This window comes from Lissotriton helveticus, chromosome 12, assembly GCF_964261635.1.
Source record: "Lissotriton helveticus chromosome 12, aLisHel1.1, whole genome shotgun sequence".
Classification (NCBI taxonomy): domain Eukaryota; kingdom Metazoa; phylum Chordata; class Amphibia; order Caudata; family Salamandridae; genus Lissotriton; species Lissotriton helveticus.
Window position 1 is genome coordinate 303,486,636 of NC_136073.1, and position 22,511 is coordinate 303,509,146.

General features: G+C 42.7%; 1 protein-coding gene across 2 annotated transcripts in view; it reads left to right on the forward strand.

The window, feature by feature from the left end:
• Positions 1-22,511, forward strand: part of LOC144799332 (fatty acyl-CoA hydrolase precursor, medium chain-like) — a 395,371-nt gene that overhangs the window by 293,967 nt on the left and 78,893 nt on the right. The window lies entirely within an intron of this gene.

A 22,511-nucleotide genomic window follows, 5' to 3' on the forward strand; every position in this document is an offset into this window, starting at 1 on the left:
GACTATACCTAGATCTCAGCTTTTGATGAAGCAAAACAAAAAGAATACTAAGAGAATGGTCTTTGTGTCAAAATTGTCGTCTGCATCTAGAGACATCAAAAACATCATCACCAGAAGATGGGAATTACTACAGTCAGAACCGGACTTTGGGACACTATTTAAAGAAAGACCTCTATTTGCCTATACTAGGGCATAAAACTTAAAAGAAATGCTGACCAAACGGTCAAGGTCAAGTATTACCCAAGGTGACGTCTCTCCCCAAGGGACTAAGAAATGCTGGAATTGTAAAAATTGCAATAATGTAATCGTTGGGAACGTTTTGTCACATCCCAGAACTGGTGAAAGCCTACCATTACAACATTCGACCAATTGCAATTCGGAACACCTAGTATATATGATCAAATGTCCTTGTGGCCTGCTTTACGTAGGAAAAACTGAGCGGAAGATGAAGATACGGTTGTCAGAACACAAGAGCCGCATTCGCAATAAAAACACCACATCACCTCCGGCACTACATTGGATTGAAAATCGGCATACAGTAGCTCAACTCAAGTTTCAAATTATTGAACTAGTTCCCAAAATCGAAGGCAAGGACAATTCAAAGATTCTCCTCCAGAGAGAAGTCTTCTGGATAAAAAAACTCAAGCGTTGATGCCCTTTGGGCTCAATAATAGATTAGAAATGAGTTGCTTTTTAGAAATGATACACTGAACAATAGAGCTGGCCAGCAACACACGTGGTAATTGCACACACCATATTAGTATACACAACACTATAATATCACATCATGTATAGTATAGAAGGTTACTGAATGTAAGTTCCTTGAACATTGTTCTCATATATAAAAAATGTCATGTTGTATTGATAATATGTATCTCAATTATGTGTTATTGGAATGAGCAATTCAATTATGTTTATAGTTTCAGTTCATTTAGAAGGCTGTTTTGACAAATTATTATTTAGTGTTTTTCGTTTTATTATTTTTGGTAGATCACTTCAGTGTAGGAACGCTTTTGATATAGAACATAGAAAGTGGTAGCTCAAAGTGGAAATGAATAAATTAGGTTTCGTTCCGATTTTATTCATGTCACCGCCGCATAAAGTTTTGTTGAAATAAGAAACTAGCCGGGTTAATTGAGTCAGTTTTTAGTGTCTAAACTTTGAGGACCCGTAATCGCGCGATAAATAGGTGGGGTGATAACACGGAAGTGTATCTCCTCCCGAGCTGAGAAGAAGGAATGGCGAGCTAGTGGAAAGGCGGCGGTACCGGTGAGTTTAAAAGATGTAACGCTGCAGCTTGTAAGACATAGGCTGCATTTGGGCAAGTTTTTAAACGCGTTTACTTGCTTATTCTTTTAGGGAACGCTCGTTGAACCCCGTCCTCGCGATTTGGCAGAACACGCACTACCAGTGCAGGTGAGATGCGTTATAGTTTCAAACATGTCGTGTTTGACTTTGTGTATAAGACGCCACGTTAAAACTTTAATTCCATCCGCTCTTGCCTTCTAGATTACTGATGCACACATCGCGGCGAGCACGCTTAGAACAGGTGAGAGCCTTTACTCACTGTGAGATACTTAGCAGGCATTTCATAACTGAAGTACTGATCAACTGATTGATTATTTATGTACTCCTTGACAGGGTGTTACACCGCGATTTTATCACAGTTCATATTTAGGTAAGCAAATTGTGATTGTATGTGTGTTACGGTTTTCTTCATTTTAAACCAATTCAAATGTTTTTTTTTGCAATTAGGTATTTCTCTTGTTTTAGATTCCTCAGAGAGGCTTTTTTTGAGGTATCACAGGATTGAATTACCAGGACTTATCACGGTGAGAATAATGATATGGATATTATGCTCAATGGCTCTAAGTATACAGGGTGCTTTAATTCTGTTGTAGTGTTCTGTGAAGCTAATAGGTGATTCATCTGGACTATGATAAAGGATTGAATTTAGATTTATGTGTATTAAGTTGGTATTTATAATTGTAAATAGGCTTTAAAAAGACATTGGCATCGTGTAAATTGTTTCCTTGCTCTGTTTCCTCTTTTGTACAGGAACTCCTGACGAAGGGACATGAGAGTCCCGAAATGCATTGGGTGCTCAAGAAATGTGATTCTTTGTAAAACTGATGTATAATATGAATTGATGCATAACAGTTTATCACAGACAAAAATATGTCGATTGATATAACATATTAAATGTGATGATGAAAATAATCTAAAAATTGGGTTGATTGTTTGAAATGTATAATTCATGTAGTTGCATGCTGTAGTCCTAGCTGCCAGTTTTGAGGTTAGGCCACTTTCACTGTATACACTAATGCTTAGCAGGCATTAATACAGCATAGCACACAAAGTGTTCTATCTGATTAAGTTGATTAACTGAGTGCAACTTCCACCTACATACATTACAATGTCAATCAGCTCGCCTCTTAGCGCGCAGCGGTGACGCGCAGCGGAAGCGCCTTCCCTGCGCCTGAGTCTAGCCAGAGTCCTACCCGTCTGTGCTCGTCAGCGTCTCGGAGGCGGACGAGGTAGGACGAGGTCGGACCTGGCTATTGCTGTATATTTCTGTTGGGGTGTATGTTTTTGCATACATGATAACTTATTCAGCCTTGGAGCTGTTTGCTCTGTGCAGACAGTCCTCCCACTGCCACTATATTCTGCCATGTGGTCGCTCTCTTAGGAAAGGTTGTACGGCTTGTGGGTGGCGGGCCTCAATTCTGAAGGTCTCTGCCACGATGCTGTATGGCTCTGAAACTACTTGCCTGTTCCTCACTGAGACCTGGCTAGGAGATTGCCCAGGTCCTGACCTGGCGACTGCCATTCCTTCGAACTATAATATCTTCAGGAAGGATAGAGTGGGAGGTAGAGGCGGGGGTGTTGCTCTGATTGTGGACAAGAATGTCCCCTGTTCCATCTTTGCCGTTGAGAATATCACAGGTTGTAAAGCCTTAGGTTTTACCCTTAGGCTCTCTCCCAGTCAAACGTGCACGGGGATCCTTGTCTATAGAGCGCCTGGGCCCTTGGGCTCTTTTCTGGATGATCTGCAGGCGGCATTATCGGTGCCTTGCCTTAGATCGGAGCACTGCATCCTGCTGGGGGATCTGAATGTCCATATGGATAATGCAGCGGATTCTGACTCCATTAAACTGCAGGATATTGTTGCTCCTCTGGGGCTGATTCCTTACATTACTAGCCCCACGCACATCAAAGGCCATACCATTGACCAGATTTTCTCGACCAGGATGATGGATGTATCTGTGCCGCATCCTGTGCTCTGGACTGACCATTTCTTAATTGATTTTTGCATTCTTTCTTCCGCCTTGATTGGCTCTAGAGTGCAGAAAGAGATGAAACGGTCAGGGCGGCCTTTCCGTTCAAGTAACGGTGGAAATGCTGGTCGAGGCTTTGCGTTGTCATCCATGCCGGCTTTCGGGCAATTTGGAGGAAAACTTAGATTCCGTCCAAAAGTGGCTGGCAGCTAGATTTGATGAGCTGGCCCCGAGGAAACCAGCTAAATCAGTGGCCAGATTTCTCTCGGCCCCGTGGTTTACCCCGTCTATGTGGAAAATGCACCAGGACTGTAAGAAAGCAGAGAGAATGTGGCGGCGCAAGTACGACCCGGATGACAAATCTAAATACCGGGAGGTAATTAGGAGCTATCGCAAGCATATTCTCGAGGGTAAAAAGGTTTTCCTGGAGCGCAGAATCGACGAGGCGGAAAATAGGAGCAAAGAACTCTTTAGGATTGTAAAGGAGTTCATTTCCCCGCCTTCGAGCTCTCCCTCCCATTCCCATTCCGAGGTCTGCATCAGTCAGCTGGGGGACTTTTTTATTAACAAAATTAAGTCCATCCAGGACTCTTTCTCAGACACCGACCTCGGTCCCTCTGCTAGTCATCGGGCCACTGTCTGTTCGTCAATTGTTGATAGGAGTACAGTCCTTTCGGACTTTCCTTCCCTATCCGTGACTTCTTCCCTCGACCTTCTGTCCCGGCTACAATCTGGCTCGCTGCTGGATCCTTGCCCAGCGAAATGTCTAGGAAAATTAGCGCCTGCAATTAACAGTTTGCTTAATCCGCTGCTTAACCTTTCCTTGACTACGGGCGAAGTTCCGTCGGCCTGGAAGCATGCGCTGATCTTGCCACTACTCAAAAAGCCCACTTTGGATCCTCTAGTCCATGCTAACTACAGGCCTATCTTCCTTCTCCCTGCTCTGGCAAAGGTGATCGAGAAACATGTACAGCTCTCAATCTCCAACTATATAGAGAGCAATAACATCTTACATGATTCCCAATCGGGCTTCCGTGCTAATTATAGCACAGAGACAGCTCTGCTCGAGATCACCGATGCCATCAGAGAGACGCTTGATCTGGGGGGGAAGGCAATTCTGGTTATGGTGGACCTGTCGGCGGCATTTGACACCGTCCCCCATGCCGGTCTCCTTTCTTGACTCTGGGAGATCGGCTTTCGTGGGACGGTGTGGAACTGGTTTAAATCCTTTCTGACCGGCCGTCGACAAGTGGTCTGGGCACCTCCGTTCTCCGCGGAAATGCCAGCGCTCGAGGTGGTGGTTCCTCAGGGGTCCATCCTGAGCCCCACCCTTTTTAATATCTATATGGCCCCTCTAGCGGCGGTAGCGGAGTCCTTTGGTGCCCGGATCATATCCTACGCTGATGACACCCAGCTTCTTTTTACATCTAAAAAGGGAGAGGCTTTTGATGGTGGCCTGATCAGGGAATGCCTGGGTGCGGTCTTCGACTGGTTTCGGCGGCACAGTCTGAAATGCAACTCCGACAAGTCGGAGCTGCTTTTTTTCGGCTGTCCGCCGGATCCCAACTGGAAGACCTGGTGGCCCCAGGACATGTTTCCACCTGAAGCGGCCTCTGTGAAAGCTAAAAACCTTGGGGTGCAATGTGACGACAGCCTCTCTTTCGGACCCCAAATCATCGGTCTATCGGGGAAATGCTTTGGCATTTTGAAAATGCTTCGGAAGTTTCTTCCTTTGCTGTCTCTGCAGCACAAAAAAATCATTGTGCAGTCTCTGATCGGCTCGCGATTAGATCACGCGAACGCCCTGTATATCGGGCTGCCTAAATACCTGTTGGCCCGATTGCAGATTGTGCAGAACTCGGCTGCAAGAGCCATTTTTGGTCTCCCACGCAGGGCAAAAGCCTCTGAACTTCTAAGGCGATTGCATTGGCTGCCCATTGCCAAAAGAATCACCTTTAAGGTGTTGACCCTGGCATTCAAGGCCCTCCATTCAATTGGCCCAAAGTATATGGAGAAGCGCCTGGCTTTTTATGTCCCCAGGAGGTTGCTCCGGTCGGCCTTGTTGGCCAAAGCTGTCGTTCCCCCGATTAAATTTGCCCGGATCGGAGGGCGTGCCTTACGATACCTGGTCCCGCGCTGCTGGAATGAGCTACCTGTCTCCTTAAGAAAGTCAAACAGTCTCCTTGCTTTCAGAAAGGAGCTGAAAACCTGGCTCTTCTCGGTATGATTTCTGCTGGGACCTCCGTGAGCTGCTGTGCTGTGTCTCTTTGCTGCATTTCTCTTTGCCAAAGTGCCGGGACGCCCCTTGGGGCAGCCATGCGCTATAGAAGAGATCTAAACATAACATAACATAACAATCAGCAGCATGAAAAATACTTCATGGTGAGCACACCCACGAGGTCGGAGAAGACTGATGAACATCAATCAGACATGCCAACACAAAGCTCACCGCAAATGCGTTGGTATCTGTGATGCCCAGTTACCGAAGGGCACCAGTATCCTAGGCAAGACTTTTCTTGCTGTGGGAAACAGACCTGCATGCTGGCAGTCGCAAAAACCGCCCTTTCTGTTGTCCGCATCTCTACAGCTGTCATCCTTAATCCTTTTTCCTGGTGCGTACTCCGGGGGCTCCACTGCATAGCACTACCATACTCCTCCCAACACCATGCGGTCAGAGTTGAGCAACAAAAACGGCTGGTGGTACGCGTACAGCGTCGACCGCCAGCGCTGAATTTAATCCACACGAACACTCCAACTTCAGCAAAGAAGAGGCTTGTACTCGGGTATATAGTTCACCAGTTCCGGTTTGGTTACGAGTCTGTCAACAGGCAGTCCGAGATCAGGTTACCGGACAGCCCAGAAAACTCTTTCTCCAATTCAGTAGAAAGTACTCGGACACTCTGACATGCTTCAATAAAGTTTTCATTACATCAAACGACGCTTTCGGCTTTACGCCTTGCTCACGGCCACAATAGACAAACGTTGCATTTCCCATTTTAAATGCTTCATATTATTAACATCAACAACAGACTTCACCCACATCTAGTGATTAAATCAGTGCAAAGTATGGCAGCCATTTTAACATTGTTAATCATCCGTAATTTATATAGTAATCTGTGTATTATCATTATTTTGTTGTTCATATGGCTCATGTTTTCGTCTAAAACTAACCAAATCCACACAAACTACAAACCAACCCCATAACTGTTGCCCGATTAGATTTAATATTACCGCATTACAATTTAATAGCGGCCATTTTGACACAGTAATGCTTTTGCATGATGTGTAACTGTGCATGAAATTATTCATTTAATAGCGTTCCTGCCCCAGTTAGTAATTACAATCAATTGGTTGCTACATGTCACACTGTCACAAAGCCATAATTCCGCTTATATCAATTGTGCAACTAACACTTTACTCGAATTACTGTCGGTCCTGCCATGGTGGGCGATTGTAATCATCGATTTATAACATATCAATATTATATTATAACCAAATCATGAATACATTCCTACATTTCATTTCATTTCATTTCATTTTAATCTTTATTTCGGCTCATTCGGCCATAAAAGATGCATAAACAACAATAATACATTTTGCACAGTGGATACAACATACCAGTGGGAAGCAGAATATATACAATTCATCAATTAATATGATAAAATCATCCAGATTAAAATAAACATGAAAAAGTAAAAGATTATACTAAACAGTAAGTAACTATAAACAGATATTTAAAATAGTATCACCACCCGCCAAGATCAGGACAACCTAACCTACATGCAAAGTGCACCCATTTTGTATCTACAAATCAAGGGCCAAGTATTTGCGGGTGTAACTAACACTCAATAGAAATCTACTGACACAGAATACTGTGAGGCGACCTGTGTCTGTTTTAATGATCCTATAAGCTTCCAGGTATGATCGTATTCCAAGAGCTTTGCACAAAGGTTTGATCCATCTTCTCCTTGCTAGATCATAGACAGTGCAAAAGAACAATATGTGGATGTCATCCTCTCTTTGATTTAACTGACAACATATACAATTTGCACTTTTTGATTGCCCTATTGATTTATCCCATCTAGCTAGTACTGAATTTGATTTAAGTATACCGTATCTAAATTTTAAGTACAAGCTTTTTGCGAGGGGTGGTTGAATCTCATTTAAGAAATCTTCAAAAAGTGGAGAGTCCTTAAAATCAAGAAAGCTACATGTAAAGGATCCACATGGCTGATCGTTTAGGTAATTATGTGTTATATAAAACCAAAATCTTGCCTTGACCAGAATCTTGCATCTTTGTCTCAAGCACGCTGGATCGTCCCAGAAATGAGCAAGGCCTATCCGGTGGAACCAATTTTTGACATGCTTCAGCCAAGGGTTGATATTATAAACATCAAGGTTCTTAACTTCTAAGATTCCTTGTTTATAATCTGTAAGTTCTAGGGCACTCCAAAGCCTAACCCAAAACAAAAGAGGCCTAAGTAATGCGATATGATCCGTTCGTTTCATGTTTAAGTCCAAAAGTAATGGTACAAGTGGGGTACGTTTGGGCAAACTCAAAAGCCTTCTATAAAAGTTGTTTTCACTAGTCATAAAAATGTTACCTGCATTTGTTCCCCAGATTTCTGCTCCATATAAAGCACCAGATTGTACCTTAAATTAAAAAACTTCAAGTGCTTGCGAAATGGACTTGCTTAGACTTGCCCCATGACGCTTTATAATATGTAGGGTACTCTGGTTAAAGATGGTTTTACTTTTTTCAATTTGCGTTCTCCATGAGGTTGTTGAGTCTAAGGAGACACCAAGGTACGAAAAATTTGAAACAAGTCAAGTCTTTGGCTGTTTAGGAAGAATTGCCCCTTAAATGATTTATGGGGATTTATTGACATACATTTAGTTTTTTTCGTATTTATTTCTAGGCCTTTTGAGTCACAGTACATTTTGAAGGAATTTAAAAGGGTTTGTAGACCAGTGGGCGTTTGCAAGATCAGGATCGTATCGTCCGCAAATAGGAGTGAGGGGACCCTCACACCATTCAACTTTGGGGAGTCATTATTGCACCTATCTAAATAATCTGGAATGTCGTTGACAAATAAGGAAAAAAGTGTAGGGGCCAACACACATCTTTGACGGACTCCCCGTCTGATAGGTACAGGTTCTGTTAGTTCCCCTTTCGGGCCCCAGCATACTCTAGCAAAGTTATTATCATGTAAACGTCTAATCTGCTGGAGTATACAAGTTGGTACTCCCAGTGCAAACAAACAATCCCATAAACAATCCCGCAAAACTAAATCAAAAGCTGCCCTAAGGTCAACAAAAGCTACATAAATGTGTCCTTTTAATAAAAAAACATATTTCCAACAAATGCAACAAAACCTAAAAACCTGATCTATTGTACTCGTGTTCCGTCTAAAGCCTGCTTGGAACTTTGTAAAGATCTCGTTCTCATCTATCCACAAATCCATTCGATTTCAAAGGTGCCTTGAAAAGATTTTTTGTAAAATATCTAAAAGACAAATAGGACGATAATTAGAAGGATCATATCTATCACCCTTCTTAAAAACTAAGGTAATTTCTGCACCCTGCCAGCTATCTGGTAAATTTCCACCTGCAACTAATATGTTAAAAAACTTGTTAATATAAGGCGCCCATACACTGATCTCATGCTTATACAAGTCCCCAGGTATTTTGTCTAGGCCTGGGGCTTTACCGTTTTTCACAGCTATAATTGCTTGCTCGGTTTCCTCGAGGCTAAACTCTAAATTATTTGTGGCTGGTACCAGCCATGGGCTATTTCCAACTGCTGTCACTGACTGGGGCTTCATACAAATGGGTGAAATGATTGACCCAAGTTTGTTCATCAATGAACACATCATCCGGTGACCTACCTCCAATTTTCTCGTTGGCAACTAGTTTCCAGAAACCCACATTGTCTTTCGGTTTAACAGCTATTAGCATATTCTCCCAACATTCCTCATCCCAGTTAATTCTAGCCTTTTTCTGCACCCTCCTATATTCTTGCCTTAAAGTCCTGATTACATCAATTTTTTTGCTCTTAATTGCCTCTATAAGTGAACCCTTACAGTTTTGACAATCCTTATTGTACCAGGGTTTAGTACCAATGGAAGTAATTTTTTGCAGCCTTTTTTTATTTGGCATTTTCGACACATATGGTTCTAGGGCTTTAAAAAATTCAATATGCAAGTCGGTAAAAACCTTGCCCTCGACAGGTTGAATCAGATGTTTTGCAAAGACATCTGCAAAGAGTAGGTAAATACTGGATAATGCCTCCTTATTACTCAATAAGCTTGCCCATTTAAGGGAGCGCCTATTGTTACTTATTAAAGGGGCATCAGTGGTTAAGTTATCCAATATGCAGTAATCCATCGGAATCCTAGTACTAGGGACTAATCTATAGTCTATTGACAGGTGTAACGGCCGATGGTCACTTTCATACCTGAGTCAATTACAAAGTCAGATAGGAAGGACCAAATGTCGAAAGATACCAGAATATATTCGATCCAACTATAAGACTTATTTTTGACAAAAGTTGGTGCTTTTGGAGAGTCTGATGGGAAACGGCCATTACAGGCCCTCAAACCATGTACTGATACCAATCTCATTATCTGGGTTGCTAAGATCGTACAGCCCACTCCCTCCCTATATGATAGGGAAGGGATGTTATTGGCCCTATCCTCATCTGAAAAAACGTCTCCAAACCCTATAATCGGCTCAAAATTGCAATTAAAATCACCACCTACTAATATACTACTTGGTGTATCTACAAGATCATTAAGGAGATTATCCAATTTATCAATAATTACAGATTCTTTCGATAACCCACAAGGACGGTTATAAACGTTAAACACAACAATACGCCTACCATCCTTCAGATTAACTACAAGTCCTAGTATATCTGCTGAATCTGTATTTAGTTGTGTAATTTTTACCTCCAATGACACTCTGATCCATACCGTAAGCCCCCCTGATGGTCTACCTCTGACTGATGGAACTGCCTCGTTATTAAAAGTCCTATATCCCACCCTATGTGGTATTTCAAGGGTCCAGGTTTCTTTGAGCAGGCAAATGTCACAGGAGTCTATGTAATTAGACCAATCAGGGTCAGAAAGATTTTTTGTCAAACCAGCAATATTCCAAGATATCATTGTAATTTTGCGTTGCATGGTTGATCTTTCCCCTGAAAGTGTTGCCCCCTTTTTCAAGGCCATAATATTACCAGCCCCTAAAATAGGGCTTGCTACTGGGGGGACCAAGGCATCGCACACTTGCCTTGTGTTCAGGGCACCTCCTACATCAGTGACAGCTCCCCCATGGTTGGCCCCAGTTAACATCAGATCTTGAGCCACTTGTTCTACAACAGGAATAGACTTCAATATTGTATCACACTTATCCCTATGTGTAGCAGGTTCTAGAGTTATTGGAGTGACTGTTGCTGTACTCTCCAACACTAATTGTTGTGATTTTTCATTCGATTTACAGCCACCACCAGTGTTCTCTATTTGCATTTTGTTTATTTGACCAGTCATACAGTGGTCATTCTGTGATCTTCAATCACAGTTATCCAGACTAGAGAAGACATCAAACCTGTTTGCTGTCTCCAAGGGTGTGAAAGGTCTCAGATGTTCCATCCTCCCATTAGGATTTCTAATAGACCTGAGAGGTACCGTCTTCCACCCAAAAGGGTCAGCAGCGTGGTGATAATGTGGGGGTTCTGGTGGAAACCCAATATTGTAGGACATTAGGGGAACAGTCTGGTTAGGTAACTGGGCACCAGTGTGGGTAGGAGGAAACACCAGGGATCTAGGATAGAAATAGGTCAAGGGGCGCGGAACAATAGAGTTACTGCCTCCACCCTGGGGGCCAGTTTAGTATGTAGGTGACTGCTTGTGGGTCCCTAAAATTTATAACAACTAAATCCCCATCGATATCCTTGACCCTACTACCCAACCAGGGGAGTCGTCTAACATGCACAATTTCGCCATCAATGTTGTGTGTTAATGGTCTAAATTGAGCAAGCCAGTGCATGATTTTATTTTTAAGCTGAAGAAACCCCTCCCTCTTGTTTAGTGGCAAGCTGGGAACCCCCGTCAGAACAACCACATACGGGGCGGCTTCGGGGGGCAATTCTGCTTGGGGGATTCTTCGTGGCCTGGTGTGTCTGATGGGACCCCTTGTAGTCTGTTGTGAGGTTCCCACAGAGGGTTTTCCAGGTCCCGTCGCAGCTACCATTACTGGTATGGGGACTGAGCTGATATTCTGTTTAGGGGAGGGAACCTTCTGGTGCTTGGGATTAGTTGGTTTAGCTAATTGAAAGGTGCTTTTTGGGACGCCGGAGGTGCACGTAGGCACCAGCTGGAGGTACTGGATCCCCACTCGCCACTGCCTTAGTTGGTCCCTGGTGATTAATAACTGCAGCCTCAATCACTTCAAGCTTTTTCTCCACCCTCCTCAGCCTCTCTATAATGGGTAAAATGAAAGACCTAATTAGGTGTTCCATGTTATCCAGTGAGGCGACAGTGGAAACATCCATTTGGGATGGGTCATCCAGAATGTCGATTGAAGCAATAGTATTCACAGATTGTACAGCTGGTGCCAAAAGTGGCAAGGGAGCCAGAATTGGCATGTTAGATTGAGCAACAACAGGGTTCAGAGCAGTTTTAATGAAGGATTTAGAAGGTTTTCCAAAATCCGAGTGGTTTTTGCAAAGCCCCCCCCTTCCGTCTTCTTTTTGCAGGCGGTGGACCGTGACTTTTTGCCAGCACTGGTTTTACCAATTTATTTAAAGCATGTTTAGGCTGGGCCTGGGTCCGAGTAGTCAAGTCAACATCAGACAATATCGAACTAGAAGGAGGGATGTGATTTACGGGCTGGTCTATTTGACCCAAGGGTGTAGGAGTGCAGTCTCGTAACAAGAGTGGAAAGCTTTCCAAGGATAAGGGGTCTTCATTGGAAGAAGTACATCCAAGGGTAAGCGAAAGGGCATTGGGCGGGGAGGCAGCAGAAACCTTATTCTTTATGCTTTCAACAGAGTGACGCCGGTCTGCCCTACGCTCAGTCAGGGTTTTCTCCCTATCTTGATCATTGCTGGTAGCCTTTGTAAAATAATTATCAAGAGGGCCGTTGAAACTACACCCAGCCTTCTCAGACTGCAATTGGCCCGGACTTTGAGCCATCGAAGAACCAGATAACTATGTGGATCAGTAAGTGGAAGAGAGTAGGCCCCGCCCGGCCTCACACGGTCTCTGAGGGCCTCAGAGGGCCCGCCCTTTGCCCGGGCTTCGCTCCGCGCTTTGCCCCGCGCGCGTACCGCTTGCGCGTCTGGCGCTGACTGAATATAACGGGAGGGAGGCAGGAAGAGGACCAGCTGCGGCGAGTCTAGGAGCGCAGCGCCCGCTGGTCCTCGCAGTCCCGCAGGGGTGAAGCGTCCCTGTACGGCTCCTCTCGATGTCAGCTAGTGGCAGCCTCGAGCGGCCTCCGCGAAGCGGGGGCCGCGAGGAGTGGGCAGCAGACAGCAAACAGCAACAATGCCACGTAGGCGGGAAGCAGCAACAACCACGTCGTCCCACCTTCAACAGCGGTACAACGCGCACCCTGCCCTCGGTTCTTTAATCCAGGCGGGAGGGGGGCGGGAAGAGGACCAGCTGCGGCGAGTCTAGGAGCGCAGCGCCCGCTGGTCCTCGCAGTCCCGCAGGGGTGAAGCGTCCCTGTACGGCTCCTCTCGATGTCAGCTAATCCTTGGTGATGGCAGCCTCGAGCGGCTCCCGCGAAGCGGGGGCCGTAAGGAGTGGGCAGCAGTCAGCAAACAGCAACAATGCCATGTAGGCGGGAAGCAGCAACAACCACGTCATCCCACCTTCAACAGCGGTACAACGCGCACCCTGCCCTCGGTTCTTTAATCCAGGCGGGAGGGGGGCGGGAAGAGGACCAGCTGCAGCGAGTCTAGGAGCGCAGCGCCCGCTGGTCCTCGCAGTCCCGCAGGGGTGAAGCGTCCCTGCACGGCTCCTCTCGATGTCAGCTAATCCTTGGTAGTGGCAGCCTCGAGCGGCTCCCGCGAAGCGGGGGCCGCGAGGAGTGGGCAGCAGACAGCAAACAGCAACAATGCCACGTAGGCGGGAAGCAGCAACAACCACGTCGTCCCACCTTCACCATCAGCTCATATCTCTCCAGGACAGTTTCCTGGAAGGTATAAGGATAACAGCAATCAACCTTGGTAGGAAAGAATACACGCTTTCAGGAAAACACCTTTTCCTGGTGCGTACTCCGGGGGCTCCACTGCATAGCACTACCATACTCCTCCCAACATCATGCGGTCAGAGTTGAGCAACAAAAACGGCTGGTGGTACGCGTACAGCGTCAACCGCCAGCGCTGAATTTAATCCACACGAACACTCCAACTTCAGCAAAGAAGAGGCTTGTACTCGGGTATATAGTTCACCAGTTCCGGTTTGGTTACGAGGCTGTCAACAGGCAGTCCGAGATCAGGTTACCGGATAGCCCAGAAAACTCTTTCTCCAATTCAGTAGAAAGTACTCGGACACTCAGACATGCTTCAATAAAGTTTTAATGACATCAAACGACGCTTTCGGCTTTACGCCTTGCTCACGGCCACAATAGACAAACGTTGCATTTCCCATTTTAAATGCTTCATATTATTAACATCAACAACAGACTTCACCCACATCTAGTGATTAAATCAGTGCAAAGTATGGCAGCCATTTTAACATTGTTAATCATTCGTAATTTATATAGTAATCTGTGTATTATCATTATTTTGTTGTTCATATGGCTCATGTTTTCGTCTAAAACTAACCAAATCCACACAAACTACAAACCAACCCCATAACTGTTGGCCGATTAGATTTAATATTACCGCATTACAATTTAATAGCGGCCATTTTGACACAGTGATGCTTTTGCATGATGTGTAACTGTGCATGAAATTATTCATTTAATAGCGTTCCTGCCCCAGTTAGTAATTACAATCAATTGGTTGCTACATGTCACACTGTCACAAAGCCATAATTCCGCTTATATCAATTGTGCAACTAACACTTTACTCGAATTACTGTCGGTCCTGCCCTGGTGGGCGATTGCAATCATCAATTTATAACATATCAATATTATATTATAACCAAATCATGAATACATTCCTACATTTCACAATTGTATAATTATCAAAAACTACCAATCTGTTCGCACTGTGTCATTATTTCTGTACTATCCAGTCCCAGTGAGCTAGAAAATTATATGGCTCACAAAATTGATTTACACGTACATGATCCAGAAGTAATTTTGGCCAGTTCATAGAGAATAATTATCGAAGATAAAAGAACTTTCCACATTCATCACTGCCAAGATGAAAGAAAATAGTGTGTGAAAAATAAAAGCATTATATTTTAAAACAACAAACTATAAAAACCTCCAGGGTCGAAACTGCACTTATAACAAATTATTCTTTTAAATTTTTAACCATGGAGATGAATTGCCATTTCTTCACTCGAGTTCAAACCTTTTTGTAACATTGTTTCAAAATCAATAATATATCTCGATTCCAATTTAAGCAATAGTGATTCGCGATTACCACCCCTTACATTTGGAAATACGACATCAATAACCATCATTTTAGGCAGCCTTTCATCCTGAAAATGACAGTCAGAAAAGTACTGTGCCACCAGGTATTGTCTGTTATTATGTCTGATGGCACATACATGCTCCAAACCCCTTTTTTTTGCACGATGTATCGTGCTCCCTATATAAAACTTATTACAGGGACAGTTCAGAGCATTTACGCAATACATGATTTTGCAGGTTAGAGTTTTCCTAATCACAAATTCTGTTTTAAAGTTTGGTAGTATGAACTTAATACAGTCAATACTATTACTACAAGCTTTGCAGTTTTTACAACATGGGAAGCCTGGACTGCCACTGTGTTTCGCTTTGTTACTTGCAGTAATTAAATTCAGACTCAATTCATCACGCAGGGATCTACTTTTTTTTAAAAAGTGATCTGAGGATTGCTGTTTAAACTCTTCTTAAGGCTTTCATCTGTTCATAGGACATGCCAATGTTTGTTTATATTTTACGCACCTCATGTGCCTGACCTGAGAAAGTGGTTATGAATCTCATTGTCTTCCTGGATGCAATAGTTCATTCCTACTGATCTCTTCCACTCTCTTACTTGCTTGTTTGATAGTCTTTTTATTGTATCCCCTCTCTCTGAAATGTTTACACATAGTCTCTTTTTCCACATTAAATGTTGTCTCTGTGCTCCAATCGCGTTTTGCACGCATCAACTCTCCATAAGGGATGCTGTAGATGAGATTAGGGGGATGTGCGCTGTTAGCACTTAATATACTGTTCCCTGCCGTGTTTTTCCTGAACAATTTTGTCTCCAATGCCCCACAATGGATGGATACTTGTACGTCTAAGACGTCAATAGATGTTTTGCTGATATGTTCAGTAAAGATTAGGTTACATGTATTGACATTGAGCTTTCTAACAAAATCTCTGGCTGACTAATCGTCCCCACGCCAAATGAAAAAAATGTCATCAATAAAGCGCAGCCAAAGGACAACACTGCTATCAAATTCTGTCAGTTGTGCGGCCACCTGCTCCTACCACCAGCCCATCAATAAATTTGCATAGCTGGGGGCTAATCAGGTGCCCATGGCCGTGCTTGTCCATGGCACATCGACAAGCAAAGCAAAGCCAACACCTTTTCACCAGGAATTTCAATTAATACGCCAGTCGTGGTTGAGGGGTGTGAAAAGCAAACCCCCGGAAAAAAACATTGAAAAACACGAAGGCGTGGCTGGCGTAGGAAAAATCAATTCCTCCCCCGAGTAGCAGGAGGGGCAAGAAGTGGCTGTAATTGGTGAAAAATTAACGGTGGTCAATCTTACACAAAGGGTTTTATCACCAACTGAGGAAGAAGTTCTAAAACTGGGACTTCGTTTCTGTTCAAATCATCAACTGGAATATACCAGGCGAGGATTCATCTGTCCATAAATTAAAACTACACAAATATTTCAAACTGAAACCTACATCAAAGAGTATCAAAAGCAGACCGAATGTTATACCTGCTACTGACATCCTGACGGTAAGAGACTTGCCGGTTTTGGAAATATTGGAGCAATTGTACATGGAGCAAGATTGCGACATATGAGTACCGAGGATATTGCATTAAGATCAGAGAAAGTGGTCATAGAACAACAAAAAGAGGAGAGCCCATTTAAACCGGTCTCACAATTTGTTCCACAAATGCCATTTGACGCTATTGATGTGTTCTCAGAAGCAGTTAACAATGATTTGCTCAAACTAAGAACGAGGAAGTCTCAAAGCAACTGACATCACGAAAAATCAAAGGAAGGCATTGAAAAATCTGCATAAGGACGCATCGTTGGTGTTTAAGCCTTCTGATAAAGTTGGCAATGTCGTGTTTCAGACGAAAGAACAATATTGTAATGGAGCAATGAAACAGTTATCGGATAACAGGTATTATGAAAGATCTACTAAAGAGAAATACAATGTCAGTATCAAAAATTACCATTCTCTTATAAAGAAATGGTATGACAAAATCATGTTGGGAACAGAGAAATATTTGTTTTTAAGGAACTTGAATCCAATAAAACCAACTTTTTACCATATTCCCAAACGTCATAAGAACAGCCAGGATCTTCCCGGAAGATGTATAGTATTCTCATAAGGAAGCCTTACGGAACATTTGTCTATGTTTATTGACCATTTTTTATTTCAAGCAGTATTACAATTATAGTCTTATGTAAAAGATAAAAAAGATTTCCGAAATAACATTGAGGCATTGCATTGGGATCAATCATATCAGTTAATGGTATTAGATATAACCCGTCTCTATACCTGTATCGAGCACTCCAGTGGATTAAAAGCAAGCCAGTTTTATCTGAACAAAAGTCCATTGAAATTTGCAGAGCATAATGTGATGTTACTGGACTTCACAGAGTTCTGCTTAACAAACAAAATTTTTCTCTTTCAAGAGAACTATTACAAGCAGATCTCTGGGACCGCGATGGGCACCTGCTTTGCCACCGGCACTGCAAATGTATTTGTAGGCTGGTGGGAGGAGCAGGTGACCAGCTCGCATCATGGAGTAAATGGATCATGAGAGGGGATATCCTGGTACAGGTATATTGACGACTTGTTTAATTTGGAAGGGGACAAGTGCTGCTTATGATTACATAGACAGTCTGAATGACAATACTCTGAATCTGCGTTTCTCCAGAGAGGTTAGTTCAGTGCCAGTGAACTACCTCGACCTCAGGGTGTTTATAGCAGATGGCAAAATAAATACGGTTCTATATAGAAATCCCACAGCAGGGAATTCAACGCTCCAGGACTCTAGTAGCTAACACAGTGCTGAAATGGTAAAATACCAATTCAAGCCAACCTAAATTTGAGAACTACCCAGAGTTCTCTCCTTCTTTTTTGCATAATTTCTGCATCCCTCTATGCCTGAATTAGAGCGAAACACTGTGTCAGGGGTTGTTTGTACTCATTTCAGGTTGGCTTGAGTTGGTATTTTACCATTTCAAAGCTGTAATACTGTGCCTGAAGTGGTAAATGGCTTTTGTCATTTTACAGCTCGGCAAGGACAGCACTGTGTTAGTCCTATGCTTAAAGACTTTGCTGCAGAAATGACAAAAGACTTTGTCCTTTTCTATCTCTGCGTGGATGACACTGTGCTAATCCTATGCTTAAAGACATTGATAGAAAAACAGACATTTGAGGTGAGCAGATCTAGAGTGTCGCTGATGTTGAGAGTGCTCTAACAGGAGCTGCTTTCCACCTAAATTTGAGAACTACCCAGAGTTCTCTCCTTCTTTTTAACATAGTTTCTGCATCACTCTATGCCTGAAAGGGTTTTGGTTTGGCTTATACTGGGTGCTCCCTTGTGTCTGGACAAAGCTATACCTCTCTGAAGAGCTCTAATTAGAGCGGACCACTGTGTCAGGGGTTGTTTTTACTCATTTCAGGTTGGCTTGAGTTGGTATTTTACCATTTCAAAGCTGTAATACTGTGCCCTGGAGTGGTAAATGGCTTTTGTCATTTTACAGCTCGGCAAGGACAGCACTGTGTTAGTCCTATGCTTAAAGACTTTGCTGTAGAAATGGCAAAAGACTTTATCCTTTTCTATCTCGGCGTGGATGGCACTGTGCTAATCCTATGCTTAAAGACATTGATAGAAAAACAGACATTTGAGGTGAGCAGATCTAGAGTGTCGCTGATGTTGAGAGTGCTCTAACAGGAGCTGCTTTCCACCTAAATTTGAGAACTACCCAGCGTTCTCGCCTTCTTTTTTGCATAATTTCTGCGTCAGTCTATGCCTGAAAGGGTTTTGTTTTGACTTATACTGGGTGCTCCCTTGTGTTTGGAGAAAGCTATACCTCTCTGAAGAGCTCTAATTAGAGCAAAACACTGTGTCAGGGGTTGTTTCTACTCATTTCAGGTTGGCTTGAGTTGGTATTTTACCATTTCAAAGCTGTAATACTGTGCCTGGAGTGGTAAATGGCTTTTGTCATTTTACAGCTCGGCAAGGACACCACTGTGTTAGTCCCAGGCTTAAAGACTTTGCTGTAGAAATGGAAAAGACTTTGTCCTTTTCTATCTCGGCGTGGATGGCACTGTGCTAACCCTATGCTTAAAGACTTTGATAGAAAAACAGACATTTGAGGTGAGCCGATCTAGAGTGTCGCTGGTGTTGATGGTGCTCTAACAGGAGCTGCTTTCCACCTAAATTTGAGAACTACCCAGAGTTCTCTCCTTCTTTTTTATATAAAGAACTCCATTGCAAACCTCCTTGGAAAAGACGAAACTGACCCAATCTTCTCAGTGCAAAGTGTTTATTTCATCCATTGATACACCACGCACCGCCATGACACGTTTCGGCCCCAGAAAGGCCTTGAATAAATATATATATATATTTTTTCAATTAAGAAAAGCAAAGGCTTAAGCTTAGTTATAGTTAGGAAAACTTAATGTACACAATCAACTTAAACTACACAAATCTTACAAATTCTAAAGTTATAGTTATAACTTACAGTTATGATTTTTGCAGTGGCCGAAACATGCTATAACTCATGCATCGCTGCACACAGTGTTGTCAACTCGTAAGTCACACTTCATGTACTATAACTTGCACCTCCCCAAAGCTTATATTGTTTGATATAATAATCATTTATACCATGCTAAATCATAGCAACATCCATGACATCTCAAATTACGTCATTTATGAGAATGCTGTGCATGATAGCAGGGCGAGTTATAGATCATGAAGTCTGGCTAGCGAATATGAACAGTACGTGAAACTAATTTTCCGTCTTTTGTAATTTAATAGATAAACTTTTGCTTCTAGGTATGCTTAGTCTGTAATTCTCCACGTGATCTTTAGAAAGAAGTTTTACAATTCCTCCTTGTTCCAAATCTAAAAACCAATGGCTTAAGCTAGACCTCGCCCAGTGCCAATCCATCGTTTTGGTTCTCTGTTCAGATACACACTGATGCCTTGACCCAAATTAGAGATTTTGACTTTCCTTTTTCAGACTAACTCATAATGGAAAATTCTTTACCCGGCCATCCTGCTTGGTGTATCCAACCTTGGGATCAACAGTGTACTTTCGTACTTTTCTACTGCGACCATAGACTACCATTGGTGCTTAGCCCTTTTTGGTGCTATTTTCACTAAAGAGTTTTAAAACTCATACCTCCTGTTCCCCTTATTTGATTATTATCATTTTTATATCATTTTGGTAATTAAGAGGTACCCTGTTTTCTTGAAATTCAATTTGGAATTTTAATTGTTTGGTTTTTTGATCTTGTTATCGTTTGATACTGAATTAATACTTTACACATTGTTGTAAGTTAATCCTGTTTGCTCTGTGCCATATCTACCAGGAGATGTAGCTCAGGGTAATTTAGTGAATTTCGGTGTCTGGGCTTTACCCTGACAAGTTATTGTTATTATTCATTGAGATGGGCCCACCCCAAATAATAATCCACTTTTTTACACATCCTGTGGCCTAATATTCGAAACCTATGACAGATACTGAGAAGAATTACACCATAAATGATAGAGTGATTTCATCCATCGAAGTGTTTACCAATTGGAGAAATCATTTGGAAGGGGTATGTGTAGGAAAGTGCCCCTTTTTGCATGGTTGCCACATGACACTTCATCCCCTTAAAGAAACTTCCAGCGGGCGTTTGAATAAACAGGAATATTAATCACTCACATTTTTCATTTGCATTGGCTATCCAAGGCTGAGCACTCAGATAAAAGAACTCTGTTCAATTACCTTCTTTGGATTGCACTTATGAAAAGAGTGGGTACCAGGCATTTTAAGTCAACTTGTTACCACCCACAAACCCATGGACAGAGAAACTACTGTGCCTGTTGTTAGAGCAATACCTACGATGATTTTTATGGACAATCCAAATGCCTGGTACCGCTGGACTGCCGTAGCTGAGTTTGCTTACAACAACTCTTTTTATTCATCCCTTTGCAGCTCTCCCTTTTTCTATTTTTATGTCTACTACCACCAAATGTTACAGCAGAAAGTCTAAGATTCGCCTATATCATCTGTTAGACTTGCCAGTTTTAGGGTGGTCTGTTCCCAAATGTATTGCTCTCTCCCCTCCTGTTTTGCTGAATTCATATATTTTGGCCCTAGGACTCTCTGCAATTTACTGCTGCTAACCAGTGCTCAAGTGCTTGTGCTCAATCCTGATTTTGAAAAGAGGATTTGTTAGTGTGTGTTCCTGCAGCATCCGAGGGCCTTCATCCTGTGTGCTGGCTAACTTTGTGCTGATAACAGAATTACTCACTCCTAGAACCAGCTATATTGTTTGTTTTCAGCGTGACTACTTACTCACGTTTTCCCCTCTGTCTTCCAGTCTGTGTAACTCTACCCATTCCATAACATCTAGACAGAGTGCTGGCTTACCTTGAAAGATCAACCATGTAGAAGTGCTTACGCCAGTCAAGGATTTCTCTCAATCCCTTATATATTTCTTCCCCCAATTCCTATCTCTGGTGGCATGTTCCATTTGCTCATCTTATATATTCAAGGATTGCAGCCACTTTCGATGAGTATGAAACTCCAGAACCGTTATAACACATGCCAACTCTAATATTCCTGCCTTCAGATGTTTCAACGATTTGGTAACACTTCCTCAATCCTACCATTAAACTTACAATTCGAAATTGCTATACAGTCTGTTGAGAACAATGTTGTAACGTGAGATGAGGTAGAATGGCAGAGGAGGACTATGCTAGGATTGCAATGCATAACATTACGTAACATATGCATTTATGTATTTGTATCTATATACAAAGCAACTGAATGGTGTAAATTGGCTGGGGTAGCAACAGATCGTTGGAGAGCAGACCGGGGTTGAGCAGCATGGGAAAGCCTGCTATGATTAGAAAGGGAGAAGGAATGGAGGGTCATGGAGTAAACCAGCAAGGCTAAGATGCAGTGGGTGGGGAGGGGATTGAGATTCTGCAGAGAAACAATTGGCCAGTATAGGATTAGGGAGCAAGAAGGGGTTGGTTGAATACTCTTCATATGTGCCTACAACCAGCAGTTCCATAGTAATGAAGAGTTGTTTAAAGAGTAGTGCTTGAGCCACTTTCTGAAGTGAAGTGGAGGTTGTGCCTGGTGGTTTTAGATTGGCACAGGTTTGCTTGTATTAGGAATGTCTGAGTGAAGGCCTGGTGCCTGGTATCTTTCCTGGCAATGTACTGTTGCATATCCATACATATGCCTTGATCTTGGTTCTCAGGTATGGGTTGTACCATAGATAATGGTCTTGGGGAATCTTGTAGTAGGTCTTGAAGTTGATATTTCCTGGCAGGAAGGGCCAATGGAGTTCTTCTGTTGAATTCCCCAAAGAGTTTTGATGAGAGTGGATTTCTGGGCTGCTACATGCATAACGCTTTACAGTTATTCAGATGTATGCCAACAATGTTTTTCTATGAAGTAGTACCTTCCATTTTTTTAAAAAAACATGATAGTACCCATTGAACAGTCGAATAACATTCTCAGTTGAAATGACTGATGCATTTCTGACCTCACACCTATCAAAGATTTTATTTATGATGTGAAGAAAAGTGGAATCTCAAATTGTTTTACTAAATCTATAATTATTTTATTCAACCGTTATTAACTTTGGTTTCAG